General features: G+C 39.7%; 1 protein-coding gene and 1 long non-coding RNA gene across 2 annotated transcripts in view; one reads left to right on the top strand and one right to left on the bottom strand.

Annotated features, from left to right (window-relative positions):
- The window catches only part of ZNF407 (zinc finger protein 407), a 334,428-nt gene that overhangs the window by 3,266 nt on the left and 315,745 nt on the right, over nucleotides 1-15,417 (bottom strand). The gene's annotated exons all lie outside the window — the stretch shown is intronic.
- LOC309349312 overlaps nucleotides 1-15,417 on the top strand; it is a 152,261-nt gene that overhangs the window by 89,905 nt on the left and 46,939 nt on the right. The gene's annotated exons all lie outside the window — the stretch shown is intronic.

The raw sequence follows: 15,417 nt of genomic DNA, 5'->3' as shown, positions 1-15,417 counted from the left end.
TGTGCCCAGTGCTGGCACTTCTAACACGGCTTATTAAACAATGGGTTCACATGACACTTGAGCAAGGAAATGTGTAGTTTCATCACTATTACAAGCCATGTTGTGAATGATGAAAACCAGAGTTTCCTGGCTTGGATGTCATGAGAAACTGTGGTTTAACAAGCCAGGATATAAACCTCAAAGCCAGGCACAAAGCCCAGGGTGGGGGGAGGGAAGGGGAACTGTGAGGAAAGAGTTCTTTATCAGAACGAGATCGTGACACCTGTACTGCTTTACAGCTTGAAAGAAAATCTATAGCCTAGATTTGTATACAAATTGGAAGAAAAAGCCATTTTATCAGTGCAATGCTAAGCCTTCTACCCAAACGAAAATATTCAGAGTGTGAAGCAGGGAGGGGGGGTGGCCTGAGGAGAGGGCATGTGGCTCAGGGAATGTTCGATAGAGGGGCCTGGAAGGGCGGATTTGGCCCCCAGAGCTGAGGTCCCCAATACTTTCACCAATGCTGAATTGGATTTGTGACCATTATGCTCATTTGCCTGCAGTAGCAGTGAAGCTCTGCTGGATGAAATATTAATTGCCTCTGGTCTGGTTCTGCTCTGCATCAATAGTGAGTAGAATTCCATGACACAAAAGCCAGACGGAGACCCACAAAGGACTCCATTTGGCCCCTGAGCCAAAGATTCCCCATCCCTGTTCTAGGACATGGTATTTTAAATGTAATGCAGTTGTAGTTCAAGTTGCTAAATATTTCCATGGCTGCTGCTAAAGCTGAAAGACTCAAGCTCACCATGAAAACTGTGTACTGTACCGTACCATCTTAATTTTAGATTTCAAGTCAGGAGAAAGCCTTCCTTTTTTTTAATGAACAATTTAAACAGTTGTAAAGTCCCCCCCCCCAAATGATACAACATGATTGATCCTGCACTCACTGATGAATTAAATTTTGGCAAGGAAGGACTACAGGGAAACACAGAATGGCGGCTATGTCTTTTTATAACTATTTGTCTCTATGGGCATGAGCATACTCAAGGCATTCAACTTGCAGAAACAGTAGATAGGAGAAAATCAGCACAAAGGGACAATTAAGAAAAAAATCAGAACTCATCTGTGTTTCATAATAGAATCAGCGTAATTAATTCTCTCAGGAGTCTGGCTTTGTTGACATGATGTAAGATGAGCCTTGCAATGATATGGTCTCAAATCCAAACACCACCACAAATCCTATTTTTATGTAGCCATCAGTCAAAATAATTCCTCAGATCAAAATCTTACAATGGAAACACACACAATATGAGATTGTGATATTTAGGAAGTAAAAAGGGAAGAAGATAAAGAAAGACATCCCTTTCCTTTGCTTCTGAGGTAAATGCTACATCTGTGAATTTATGCATCTCCAGTCTTTACTTGGCAATTGAATGGGAAGTCCCGTGGGGGTTCAGTTATCCTGTAAATTCCTTGCAGCACTGATAATTATGCCATTCTGACTGCTTGCTTAATCTATTTGAATCCAGAGGTGAGTTAAGCCACTTCCTGACCATTAAAGTAAACTACATGGGTAAATACTGCTGTCACTAAAGGGGTGTGATGAAGCTTAACTACACCAACATCTTAACCTCGGCTCAGTGCAACCCCAGCTATTCCATCACAGTTCATAAATGCGATTGCAGGTCCATCTTTTGATTCAGCAATTTAATAACTTCGAGTGCTGTCAGTAGTGCTTTGAAAAATGGATCCTATAAAATGTAACAGCCTCAATCAGATTGTAAAAGATTCACCCACTGAAGATTCTTCCATTTCAACTATAATGAATTAATGTTGAGCTGTGTAGAAGTTCAAGTGTCAGTTAAACTAATGGGAATCTGTACTGTAAGTTTAAATTTTAACTGGACCAAAAATTTATTGGGAACATCAACTTCAATTTTAGTGATCTTCATGGTAAATGTAATATGTGGAATTGAATGGATTTCCTTTGTTTTGAGAAGACTGAATCTAATAGAGGAAATATGCAATTTTAAAGGTGTGTTTTGAGGGTTAGTTATGGCAAGATGTATTTTTAACCTTCCTAGTCAACACATTTATTTTATTTTTACTTTAGTTATAAACATCACCATTCCAAATGCAATATCAAGTGAAGCTGTATTACAAAAATCTTGCATTTCAACATTTTATTTGGGGGCAGTGTTGGTGGAGACAGGGGAAGAGAATAGGAAATATTTGCCATGCCAAATATAAAACTTAACTGCAAAAATGTATTAATATTACAAAGCTGTACTTGCTGCTGATGGCCTGTCATTAAAAAGTGAAAATGAACAGAAATACATTATAAACTGACAAAATACAATGATGCAACAATGCTAACCAAGGGGGGAGAGAACCCCATAGAGGTGTTTCATATCTACAGGTACCATGATCACAGAATTGGTTTCTTTCCAAGAATTCTGTATTTTCAACAGATTCCTTATTTATCAACTGGCATTTTTAGCTGTTCTTTTTTCCAAAACCTAAAAATGTCCAATATTTTAGCATATTAGATCTATATTTGCACATTTTATTCATATTTAAAGGCCACCTACTTAGCTAAACAAGAGTGCAAGATATGCTTTGTTGTTTAATGTGATTCATAAAGAGTACAAATGAGGTTTAGCTGCATTTTTGAACCCAGGGACAGACTGCTTTCTGGTGTGTGTGTCTATTATTTTTTGTTACCGTCTTCATTTCCCTGCCCCCCACCCTCCCAGAATAAATACCTTATTCTTTTGTTAAGCTCACATTTAATTAAAATGTACAGGATTTGTGCAGTCAACTCGAATGAAACAAATAAAACAAGGGCCCCCTCTCTTGAAGGCATACGTTGTGAATGAAAAATGTCATTACAGTCTAAAATTTTTTGCAGTAAACAGGGCCTACAGAGGGAAGTTTCCCCTGTAATGACATCCATAAAATACACAAATGGCACTTTTAGTACCATCCTGAATATGGCATTTTCTGTGCTCTACACACAATCTAAATGGTTTGATCATAGAGCATAATACTCCATTGGGTTTATAGAACAATCAATGTTCCATAAAATGATGTATTTATCCAATAGTAGGCTCAGCAGTTACTGGTGTATGACATTGTAGGACACTGGCTTTGTACTGTTCAGCAGCACACATGCTGGCTGTAAAACTTATCTAACACTACTTCAACAACTTCATCTCATCTGTGTCAAGTAATTTGTTGAAGCCTCAGCTTGGCTTAAAAAAACTTGTAATAAAAATTCATAGAATTTTCAAGAGAATGAAAGCTGATGACAATAGAAAGGTCACATTGTGTCTCCACTAAAGGGGTCAGGGGTCATTTGCAGTTCTAAAACAGAAAGTAGATTTCATGCATCGTGTAGCAGATAAAGATGGCATTAAAAAGACTCGTCTCCAAAAGTAAATGTGTAACATGTCAGGAAAGTCTGGGTTAATACAATATTGCATGCAAACCTTTGCTTTTGCTTCCAAACACCCCCCTTAACAGGCATAAGCTTGGACTAAGCATAACATACTCTTCAAAATGAAATCAAGGAAATGGACCAAGTGTTAGATCATATAAGATTCTTTAAAAGGTGGTGATGACCTTGTCTATGCTTCTAAATATGTGTTTTTCTAAGATTTTATCTGAAGGATCGTAAGAAGCAGAAATAATGCCATTTTTGTGCTCTACGTTCATTAAAACTATGAAAACTATTTACATCTACAAAAATTAATTTCATCTAGAATGGCCGTGTTTCAGGACAATGCATTTATCCACAGAAATAATGGTGGTGATATTTTCCCTTGCCCAAAGCTCACCCCCAAACCTAGCACCAGATATCACGCAGGAAAGCCAGTCACCTCCTTTTCTCCAGCTATCTAAACAGAACAGCTGATCTCCCCTGCCTCTCTATGTTTAAAGGAGACAACAGGTCAACAATCTGTGGCTGATATGTTGGCTATCATGACTGGTGAAGTGAAATGGAAATCCTGCCCTGTGGTTGGAGGGATATCCAAACAATTGTACATTTAATGGGTGGTTTTTAAATCATGTCAGTCTCTATGTGAAATAATACGACCAGTTCCTGAGCATACATATAATCATAGAATTGTAGAGTTGGAAGGGACCCTAAGGGTCATCTAGTCCAACCCCCTGCAATACAGGAATACGCTGGAGATAAGTTGAAATAATGTGGAACTCTTTCCCCAAACTCCTTATACACACATGGGCCTTTCCTATTGTGGTCGTCTTTGCTTTCAAAGCTGTTCAATGTTCTTCCGGGTACATGGAAAAAGTAGACTTCTCACATGGTCTAGCTTCCTATTTAGAAGCTGTGCAAGCAATAGACTTTCCAAGGGGCCAAACATCACCTCTATGGCTTTTAAACATGCTGGAAATTAAAGCTACATGGGCAGAATCCTTCACACCAGGCTGTCAAGGGAACAACCATGAAGGCAGTATAAAGCATGTTGGTTTAATAGAAAGAAGACCTTAATTTAACCCCAAAAACCCATGAGAAAAGGCCAAGCAACACCAGCTCTATTAGTTGCTTATCCTGGACCCAAGTTACTCATGCAGTCAACAGGCATAGGTGTCTGCTTCAAATGCAACCATGAGGAGACTATTCCAAAAAATATGCAAAATTGCTGTTGCACCAGATTAAGCTCTTTTCCATCAAACTCCCCTAAAAGAGTAGGATCATGTTGTCCCCCCCACCCCCCAGCTCAGGTGCCTTAATTTCTGCAGCCTTCAGGTGCCTTAATTTCTTTGGATAATTTTCAAAACTAGCTGGAGTCTATCAACATCTGGAGGGCCACTGGTTCTCTTTCTCCAATGTAGAATATTGAAAGGCTGGTAGAGATTTCCAACAATGAAAGGATTTCAGTACCAAAGGCCAAACTGAAAGCTACATCACCATATCCTCTTTGCACGCTCCAAAGAACATAAGCATAACTTTGTCATGACAGGAGAGACATTAAGATTCCGTTTGCAAGAAACAGTTCTTGCTTTACTGTCAGTGTTATGTAATTTGTGGGCCAGGGTCTTGAAAAAGAGAGGACTGGTTAGATGACTATATCAGAGGCACACAGGATCCCCATTGTAAATAGCCATGAGGGAGCATTCAGATTTGGATTATTGCATTAATTTTCCAGGTTATAATGCTAATTTCTAACTTACCTTTTATACTGCATTACGTGTTCATTATGGAACTGTGGCTTTTTAATCAATATGCTGACATCCCACACTTAATTTTAAACAGCGGGAAAGAAGTATGCTGGGATACCACCCCAAATATTGTCCCATGATATTCCAGGTTAATGGGGTTGCAAAGAATATTTTTTCTGGAAACAATTAATACAGAAATGAGTGGTAAGCTTCCACAATATTCTACTAGGCTTCCAGAAGTGGCTTCTATATCATGGGAAAGATCTGCTAAAACATGCAAATGAATGAATAAGGAAACACCAGGAAAACTGAATAAAAATGCTGATTGAATTGAGCCCTAGTGTGCGTATGAGGCAGGGCCAACTAAGGAGGAAGAAGACAGTTCCACTGAGCCCTACACCAGTATATTCAACATGCGTACAGCACCCAAGGAGATAAACTCTGCCCTCAACAGATTTACAAAAAGACCTTCTGTTGTTGCTTATGTTGGTCTGTGTACCACCACATACACTGACGTTACTATGTAAATAATTGATAGTAATAACAACAAAAACTAATACTTTAATTGGCAAAATGGTATCATAGTCTCCAGGTGATCCAACTGAGAATTTTGGGGTCTTATATTTAACTTCCCTAGTTACGTTTTCTTGTTAGTGCACTAAAAATGATTACTGTCATAACTTGCTAGTCATATCTATGCCTTGTTTATAAATGGAAGCACGTTACCATGTATTGTCATATCTTTCCAGAACAAATTATAGGAAATAACCATTTGTCTTCATTGCAGAGACTTTCTTATGTATGGTGGAAAACAAACCACTATTCAACAACTGCACAGAGGCACCATTAAAATCAGATTTACAGTAAACAGAACCTGCAGCTGGGGTAAAACACTAACTGTTAGTATTTTAATTATCAGCGATGCTTTTGGAGGTCTAACATCTGCTCACAGCCAAATGACAGCAGCTGCTTGTGTACACTTAAAACAATGTGAATTTTGTCTATAAATATTAAAACATATTGTATGTTGTGTGCTTCTTGCCACTATACTCCTATTAAGCTAGTCATGTCTACAGGGCATTTTAAGCTCTTTCTTTCTTGTGGCAAATTCGCAAAGGCCTGACCCCTTCAAAAGAATGAGAGTCAAAGACAGCAAAAATTCTTGAGCCTGTAAATTGAAAATGTTTAGAGATAGTCGTAGAGGTCACTCCACTATCAAAAGGCTGCCACTAAATGCTTAGAAAACATCAGCAATAAGTTCTGATCATTGTGTTCCCAAGCAACTTCAAGGACAGCACTCCTCAGAGTATAGGGTTGAGCCCCCTTTTGTGGAAGACTTTTAAACATTTAGCATGTAAACAGCACATGCTGCTGTTCTCCATAGAATTTAAGAATATCCTCTGCTTCAAATTATTTGGATGGGTTGGTATTGCTAGTCCACTGTACAGGTTTTTAATCACATATCATACTTCCCTACAATGTGTATAGTGATCTCAAATTACCCAAACAATTGTTTATCATTGTTTTTCATGCCACCTTTCCTCCAATGAACTCAGGGGGGCCTATATATTTTCCCCCATTCATGTGAACATGTCCATAATAAGGGGAAGAAAGCAGTATAGAACTGATATAAATTCATAGATGTGTGCTTGTCTATACATTTTTGATGTTGCCTAATTCTGGACTGTGCTAAAAGGTGAAAAGACTATTCTGTAAGTAGTTACTGAAAAGGAATGTGGAGGACTGGTGAACTATTTTAAAGAGGAAATATCACACATCCACATGCTTTTAAAAAGGAAAATAAAACTTACAGCATAATCCTATGCACGTCTACTTACAAGTAAGTCTCACTAAGTTCAAGGGAATTTACTCTGATGAAATTGTTTCTAGGATTGCAGCCTTAACAGTAATTGCGGCTCTACTGAAGGATCTATGGCAACAAAGGGCCACTTCATACAGTAGTTATTGTGAGGCATAAAGAGAGGCCAGGGTATTAAACCTTGACTCCTTTAATTTCCTTTAATCGAAGCTCTTCTGTTGATTCATTTGGGTCAAATTTCATTGCTTTGATGTTACTAAAATCATTTATTTATTTGACACACGTTAAACAGTCCAGGGTCAAATGACAATATAAAATCTTGTCAGAATAATAAAATTAGTTCAATTTTTTTTAAAAAAATACCATAAAATAATATAGCAGCCATTAGTAATAAAACAATTAAGTAAGACTGGAATAAAAATCATGCCTCACTCAGTGTCAGCTGAAACTGGGAGGCCTGAGCCAACCTATAAGCCAGAACCAAACAGGCCTGCTAAATATCTCTAGGAAGGCACTTCCATAAGAAGGGTGTGACCACCAACAATGCCCTGTCTCAACTTGCTACCTAACACCAGCGCTTAGAGTAGGGGTTAGTTCAATGATTTAAGTGCCCAAGGATAGTAATAATGGAAGAGAAAGTTATTCAAGGCATTCTAGGCCCAAGCTGTTCAGGGTGTTAGCAGCTTGGCTTGTACCCAGAAACATATTGCAAGCCTACGTATAGATCTTTCTGCATAGGTGTTATATGTTCCCTCTCTCTGTTTCCTGCAAACAGGCAGACAATTGCATTCTGAGACAGTTGTTACCAGATAGAGTGCTACACAGACTGTGTCACAGTGGTCTAAGATAAACATTACCTAGACATGTATAATGGTGGACTGATCACCCTTGTTTAGGAACAGCCATAGCTGATGTATCTGCCCAAAGCAGATAAAGAGTATGCCTGGCCATAAATACTTCCTGGGTTTGAAGCAACAGAAAGACAGTGTGTTGCTCTTAGAGGAGGAACATGACAAAAAACCCACCAACTTCTACATCAACAATACTTCCCACCATTTTGTCTAGATCAAGATTAAATCTATAAATGCTTATCCAACCTGCATATCTTGCAACACTTCCACAGGACGAATTTCACAGAGTGGGTTAGAATGGACCAGAGAGGACAATAAGGTTTTTTTAGGGGGCACAAGCCTCTTCGGCTTGCCAATCAGAAGGTCGGCGGTTCGAATCTGCAACATTCTTAGGGATTTTATTTTGTTGTGGTTTATATGGTTATAGGGTTATTTAAATTTTCTAACATGTGAAATCTTATACCTATGGATGAATTTTGCTTATCCCTTCTACAGAAAAGAGTATTCCCCTACTTATTGAATTCCAAATGCAACTGTCTTCCAACTCAATCCTGAAAGGTTTTAAGAATAGAAGTACTTGTTTAATCCAGATGAGGGAAATTGGGATGGGTTAACTGAAATTGAAACTAGAAAAAAAATGCCTTTGACATAGCCATAAACAGTGTTTGGGCAGAAATCGCCAAAATGCCTGGGAAAATCCGGGTGTATGGCAGCCCATACATTTTTTAGATTTTGGAAAGGAAAAAAAAAAAAACAAAACTCAACAGCTTTGGGCCAAACTTAAAAACAACACTTTTGTGTCCGAATTTTCACTTTTTGAAATATGGCAACCCTAGTTTTTTCAGCAAATGGGAGTGATCATTGTTCAGCAGTCAAGGATTGTGCTTTCTAGTTGTTGTTATTATTAAACAATCCGAGAGGTAGGGGAGAAGAACCATAAAGAGCTTTCATATAAAAACATTTTCTCAGACATCACATTCTAAGTAGACGCAGTTCCCACACTCTGCTATGTACTGAGTAAGTGATGTACATGCACTTGTGAATTAGTCCTTAGGTTCCTGAAGGAGGACATTAAAAAACTGATTTGATACTGAGAAACAAGACACATTTTGCTGCAGTAACTACCCAATTAACTTTTGTCAACATGCTTTTCTGAACTAAAAGCATGCCCCAAAGTGTGGCACTTCATTGCCTTGTCTTACTACCTGACAAACCTTTAGGAATAGCTGCCATTCAAGTGGAGAAAGAAGGGGAGCTGATTCTCCAGTATGAGTGGTGAGCAATCCTTGCCAGCTTGTCATGTCTTTTCACTGCCAGTCTCTGAAATGTAGTACTTAAACACATTTGTTAATAATGACATTCTTTTAAACACTATTTAATAGTATGTTTCTACTAAAGTCAGTGCCTTTAAAAAAAATTAAGCAGAGATCGCCGCACATAGCAGGGATTTCAGCTGACCATAACAGGCAGACTTGTTACCTCTATCAAGTTTGTCTGTGTGTTTTAAGTGCCCTTTGTTGTTCCCAGTTTGCTGCTTCTTGTTCAACAAGTCTGGGTGGTCCTGTCAGTCCCCTGTGCAGTAGCCTTCATCACATGAACTATGACCACCTGAATTCCATGAAGTAATGACTATAGTCCTGTTGAAGAAGGGAAGCTGTTTGAACCCATGCACAGCTTCTTCAGAACAAAGTCCACCTCACTGGAGTGGTAGGCAACATGCCCCGGAAACTGAACCATTTCCCAATATTTGATTCTTTGTGTACTTTGAAACTGTATTTTATTGGGTGTGGGTTATCGTTCTATAAATTTAGCAAAGTCTATGAAGAACCATAATATGTAATGCATTCTATTCAACGATGTGTGAAAGGAAGGGCAGCTCACCCAGTGGATCTTTCCCTTCCTCTTCCTCCTTGCAGCTCCAATTATTAAACAAACTCTTTATCACAGATTTTTTGTCCTATGCCTAATTTGACCCTTGAAAGTGCACCTGAAACTTCCACATTTGCAAAACTAGAAGCTAGCATCAAACAAGGGATCCAATCCGACCCACCATCTAAAACTGGTGCAAGACGTCAATTCATTCCAGCTCTACAATTCTATGATACTATTTCCATGAGGCTTCCTCAGCAAGTTGTTCTGAAATGCATGAACGTTATTCAGCAGCACTGGATTGTACTGAAGTTCAGTATAAACTTGGTGTTGTATTTATGACCCAACTGTGCAATATGGGGACTGCAAACACCTTTAAAGCACTATATATCCCTTGCCCAGAAGCAGTTGCCACTAGAAGATTGAGCTGAAAGGTTGGGAAACTACCATCTCCTCCCTGTTTACATTTCCTTTGATAAGTAAATGTTGGTTCACATCACAAGGCTTGTTTGTGTGTGTCCTGCACTCACAGAAAAGCATTTTTTTCTGGTAGAATTTAAGCTCCAGTTGCCTTTCCCCCCAAGAAATACTCTTGCAACATCAGACAACAGAAGAATACAAGGTATTGACAGCCCACCCCATGCATTCATGAGTTTGTTTTGCTAAAGAAAGCTTATGCTTTGATTCTCTAAACAATTTCTCACTAAAAGCAACATCAACCACAATGAAACAACATCCCCCCACTACTCCCTTAAAAACACAACTAAAATTATATTGCAGATCTGTAGATTAATGAGCTGGTTCAGGCATTTCAACTCAAATGTATTTTACAGTAAATGTACTTAGTCCTATGTGATTTCAAATAGAATTATTCCTGATAAATTTGAATATAAATTTATAAAGCATTTAAACAAACTGTGTTTAAACTGTTTGGTTCATCAGATGCAAATACTGCGCATTAAGCAGGGAACACCCATTCATGAAAATAATGAAAACTGACACCAATATAATAAAATTGTTACAGGTTTATGAATTCTGGAACTTAACACAAACCGTACACTTACGTCCTTGTAACTGATGAAATGCTTTTTTGCAGTTTAGTTTTGATCCGCAGTCCATATAGCACATGTTAGGTGTGCATTTCTGTAACGTGAAAGATTGCTAGGAGCATTTGTAGGTTTAATGGAAAGCTGGAGAAGAGCATGAATTGGCAAGGAAGCAAGTATGATAACTGGGGACAAGGGGCACAATAAGGCAGGGAGTGAGATAAATTGTAGCTTATGGACTCTACCAGCAAGTGTTCACAAAACAGTCACATGGAAAGCATTGTGCAGAAACAAAAGGCAGTAATGACAGAATTGGGCATTTTTGTTTCAGAAGGCAGTCACAGATGGGTCTGTCATACTGCATGCTTCCTTTTTAGGAAACCTCAGCTACTGTCACTTTACATCATGCCTGTAGACAAAGGAAGCTACAGGCTTAAGTGCAAGAGGGCAAAGGGACTGCCAATTAAGTCTGTGAATGCCCAAAACTGAGCCAGCAATTTTAATATGTTCTGTTTGATCAACTGGTCGCCTGGAGTTCTAGTTAAAAAATATACATTGTAGATTTCTCCTTTTCTTTGATTCAAATGGCAATTTTTCATTCTTAGCTAGATGACATCACAGCAGCATAAAAGTGTTCAACGAAATCACTGTTTTCTGTATACAAATGCCTTTTTCTCTTTGTGTTACTACACCGCTTAACAGTTAATTTTAAATAAATAAATGAGTTAATTTTGTTGTTGTTGTGAATGGAAGTGATAATCTATTATTTCCTTATAAATCAATAGTACAAGACCATAAAAACAGACCTCTATTGGGTTGGGACTGACATGAGAATATCCACCCTCTCATAGGAGCTAGTACTATCTAAGCACTTCTTTAGATCACTTCATTCTTAAAAAGGTTTAAAGTAAACAACGATTATTTAAAAGCATACAGAAAAAATAGCCAGTTATGATGGGGGAAGAAACATAGTGTAGGAACAGTTATTGACAGTAGCACTCCAGGGTTTCAGACATGGGTCTCTCCAAGTCCTGCCTGGAGATTAAACCTGGGGCCTTCTACATGCAATGCTGATGTGCTATTACTGAGCTGGCAGACTTCTCCATCATCACACATACTAGGTAGAGATAATATTATTTATTTATTTATTTATTTATTTATTTATTTATTTATTTATTTATTCATACCCCGCCCATCTGGCTGGGTTTCCCCAGCCACTCTGGGCTGCTTCCAACAAAATATTAAAATACAATAGTCTGTTAAACATTAAAAGCTTCCCTAAAGAGGGCTGCCTTCAGATGTCTTCTAAAAGTCTGGTAGTTGTTTTTCTCTTTGACATCTGGTGGGAGGGCATTCCACAGGGCAGGTGCCACTACCAAGAAGGCCCTCTGCCTGGTCCCCTGTAACTTGGCTTCTTGCAGCGAGGGAACCACCAGAAGGCCCTCGGTGCTGGACCTCAGTGTCTGGGCAGAACAATGGGGGTGGAGTCGCTCCCTCAGGTATACTGGACTGAGGCTGTTTAGGGCTTTAAAGGTCAGCACCAACACTTTGAATTGTGCTCGGAAACGTAGGAGCCAATGTAGGCCTTTCAAGACCGGTGTTACGTGGTCTCGGCGGCTGCTCCCAGTCACCAGTCTGCCACTTTCTGGATTAGTTGTAGTTTCTGGGTCACCTTTAAAGGTATACCCACATAGAGTGCATTGCAGTAGTCCAAGCGAGAGATAACTAGAGCATGCACCACTCTGGCAAGACAGTCTGCGGGCATATAGGGTCTCAGCCTGCGTACCAGATCGAGTTAGTAAACAGCTGCCCTGGACACAGAATTGACCTGTGCCTCTATGGACAGCTGTGAGTCCAAAATGACTTTCAGGCTGCGCACCTGGTCCTTCAGGGGCACAGTTACCCCATTCAGGACCAGGGAGCCCTCCACACCTGCCCACCTCCTGTCCCCCAAAAACAGTACTTCTGTCTTGTCAGGATTCAAACTCAATCTGTTAGCCGCCATCCATCCTCCAACTGCCTCCAAACACTCACACAGGACCTTCACTGCCTTCACTGGTTCTGATTTGAAAGAGAGGTAGAGCTGGGTATCATCCGCATGCTGATGAACACTCAGCCCAAACCCCCGATGATCACTCCCAGGGGCTGCCTGTAGATGTTGAGAAGCATGGGGGAGAGGACAGAACCCTGAGGCACCCTACAAGTGGGAGCCCAGGGGTCTAAACACTCACCCCCCACCACCACTTTCTGAACACGGCCCAGGAGGAAGGAGCAGAACCACTGTATAACAGTGCCCCCAGCTCCCAGCCCCTCTAGACGGTCCAGAAGGATGTTATGGTCGATGGTATCAAAAGCCGCTGAGAGATCCAGCAGAACTAGGAAACAGCTCTCACCTTTGTTCCTAGCCCGCCAGAGATCATCGACCAGTGCGACCAAGGCAGTTTCAGTCCCATGATGAGGCCTGAATCCCGACTGGCAGGGATCCAAATGGTCCGTTTCTTCCAGACCTGCCTGGAGTTGTTCAGCAACTACTCGCTCAATCACCTTGCCTAAGAATGGAAGATTTGAGACTGGGCGATAGTTGGCCATATTGGCAGCATCTAAAGATGTTTTTTTAAGAAGCAGTTTGATAACCGCCTCTTTCAGCAGGTCTGGGAAGGGATAAAGCTCATACATCAGTTTCAGGTGCCCCCAAGCCCAGCCCAAAGGAAAAAGTTTACAATGCTTTGAAAGGATGGTGAGGTAGATCTATGGCAAGTCTCAAGGGAAATGAAAATTCGGGGAAGGGAAAATGAGAAGAGCTGGATGTAGGGGAGAGTGTAGATGGCTGGCAGCACACGCATGCACAGCACATTTCATTAGTGTGTGCATCCAGGGAATTTTGCCTTTGTGGAAGAGGGGACAGGAGTGCCCATGGCTTTGTATGGAGCATCACAAACCACAAGCCTTGGTTTGGAGAACATGCTAAGCCAAAATCATGGCTTAGGTCACAGCTGTGCAGCAAGCAGTAAAAGAACCTGGAATGGAGAGCAGTGGTCACTCACTATCTTCTCTCCAGGAATGCACGCGTTCACACTAAACCATTGTTTGGCTTAGCATTACACACAGATCAGCTCTGTGTATATACAAAGGACTTCCAATTTTGTAGCAGCCATATGATTAAATTGGAATAAATCTTGCACTTGGAAGCTTATAGTTCCCTGTATGATAATTTGAACACAGAAAAGTTGAATTGGGATTTGTTATGCAGGCTTCTCAATGCTTCCCTTCCCCTCCCCTTTGAAAGTTGGTTCCACACTGTGTATAGGGTTATGATTGCAAGCTTAAGTCTGACAAAACCTACTTCTGTTTTAAAAGCTAATTGTCACTGCAGAGCAATTTTGAAGTAAAGTGGTGTGCTTGGTATTCTCATTTGCATGACAATACCCAGAATGCTTTTGCAGCTTCACAGCTATTTCATGGAAGTGCTGATGATGTGCTTGAGCTTTGGGAATAAACCTAGTCATGTGCCTTTGCTTTGTATGTGCCTTACATTCTATCCTACAGTGTGTATTTTATGGGGGGGGGGGGAGAGAATTAAAAGAATTAAGGGCACACAGCACTAGAAGCACAGCCTGACCAGTGTGTACTTGTTCCGCTGCTATTGGCAATCCAAACAGTGGCTGGTGGGGTGGCAAATTTCTAAGAGCCATTGATTAACTGATCAGCAGGTTCCCCTGTGAATATTTTCTAAGTGCTGACATTAGTCATCTAGAGCTCTGTCAGGAGAGCTGTCACAATACATTAACTATCAATTAGAAAAATGAAACAATTAACTTCTAACATGCTGAACAGAATGAGTAAGAAAACAGTCGAACAAATCTGATTTTATTCATCCTTCTCTCTCTCTCTCTCTTGTGCTTGCTGCATAAAATAAATTCACTACGTTCATTTAATTCGCAGAGCAGACTGCTCTATTGTGTGGATTTCACTGTTGAGATGCTGTAACACTAATTGTCAGTTCCCACTGATCAAAGTAATTTGGTTGAATAATTGGTTTACATACTATATTTTATTTTCCCCACCAAAAAGGGGGGGGAGGGGAAGTGTTATAACAAAAGATTATCCAAAGAGGAGGAAGTATTTTCATGATCACCCCAATTTAGTGTCAATGTAGCAGGTAATACATGTTTTCTCAGCAATAAATGGAGAGATAAAGCAATACCCTGTTTACTGGGTGAAAAGATACGTACACTCAACACAACCTTTATTATCAGTGTTGGGGGAAGGAATGGTTGGGATTTATTTATTTTCGGCACCATAAAACTAACAAAAACAAAAAAAGCTTGGGATTATTTAAACAAAATATTTTTCAGATGGTAACTTGTATATTTAATTTTTTTTTACATACAACTCTATTTGTCCATTAAAATGTTTGAAGGGGGGGGGTGCTAAATAATTGATGTGAGTTAATTGGTTAAATTCTATGTTACTTCCTTGTTATTTCAAATGTGAACTAATTGCCCATCTATTGTTGTCAGGAGTCTTTTAAAAGGGTTTTGTGCCAAAAGTTATCAGGATGATAGTACTTTCCTTTCTAGTCAGTACAGTCTCAGTTCTACTTGTATTATATAAAATATTTTAATGTAGCCAGATGTGTGTTTATTCACAAGCATGTCTTAGT

This window comes from Podarcis erhardii (assembly GCF_964252035.2).
Source record: "Podarcis erhardii genome assembly, chromosome: 8".
NCBI lineage: Eukaryota > Metazoa > Chordata > Lepidosauria > Squamata > Lacertidae > Podarcis > Podarcis erhardii.
The sequence above is the reverse complement of the archived record's forward strand: the minus strand, read 5'-3'. Positions and strand labels throughout refer to the sequence as shown.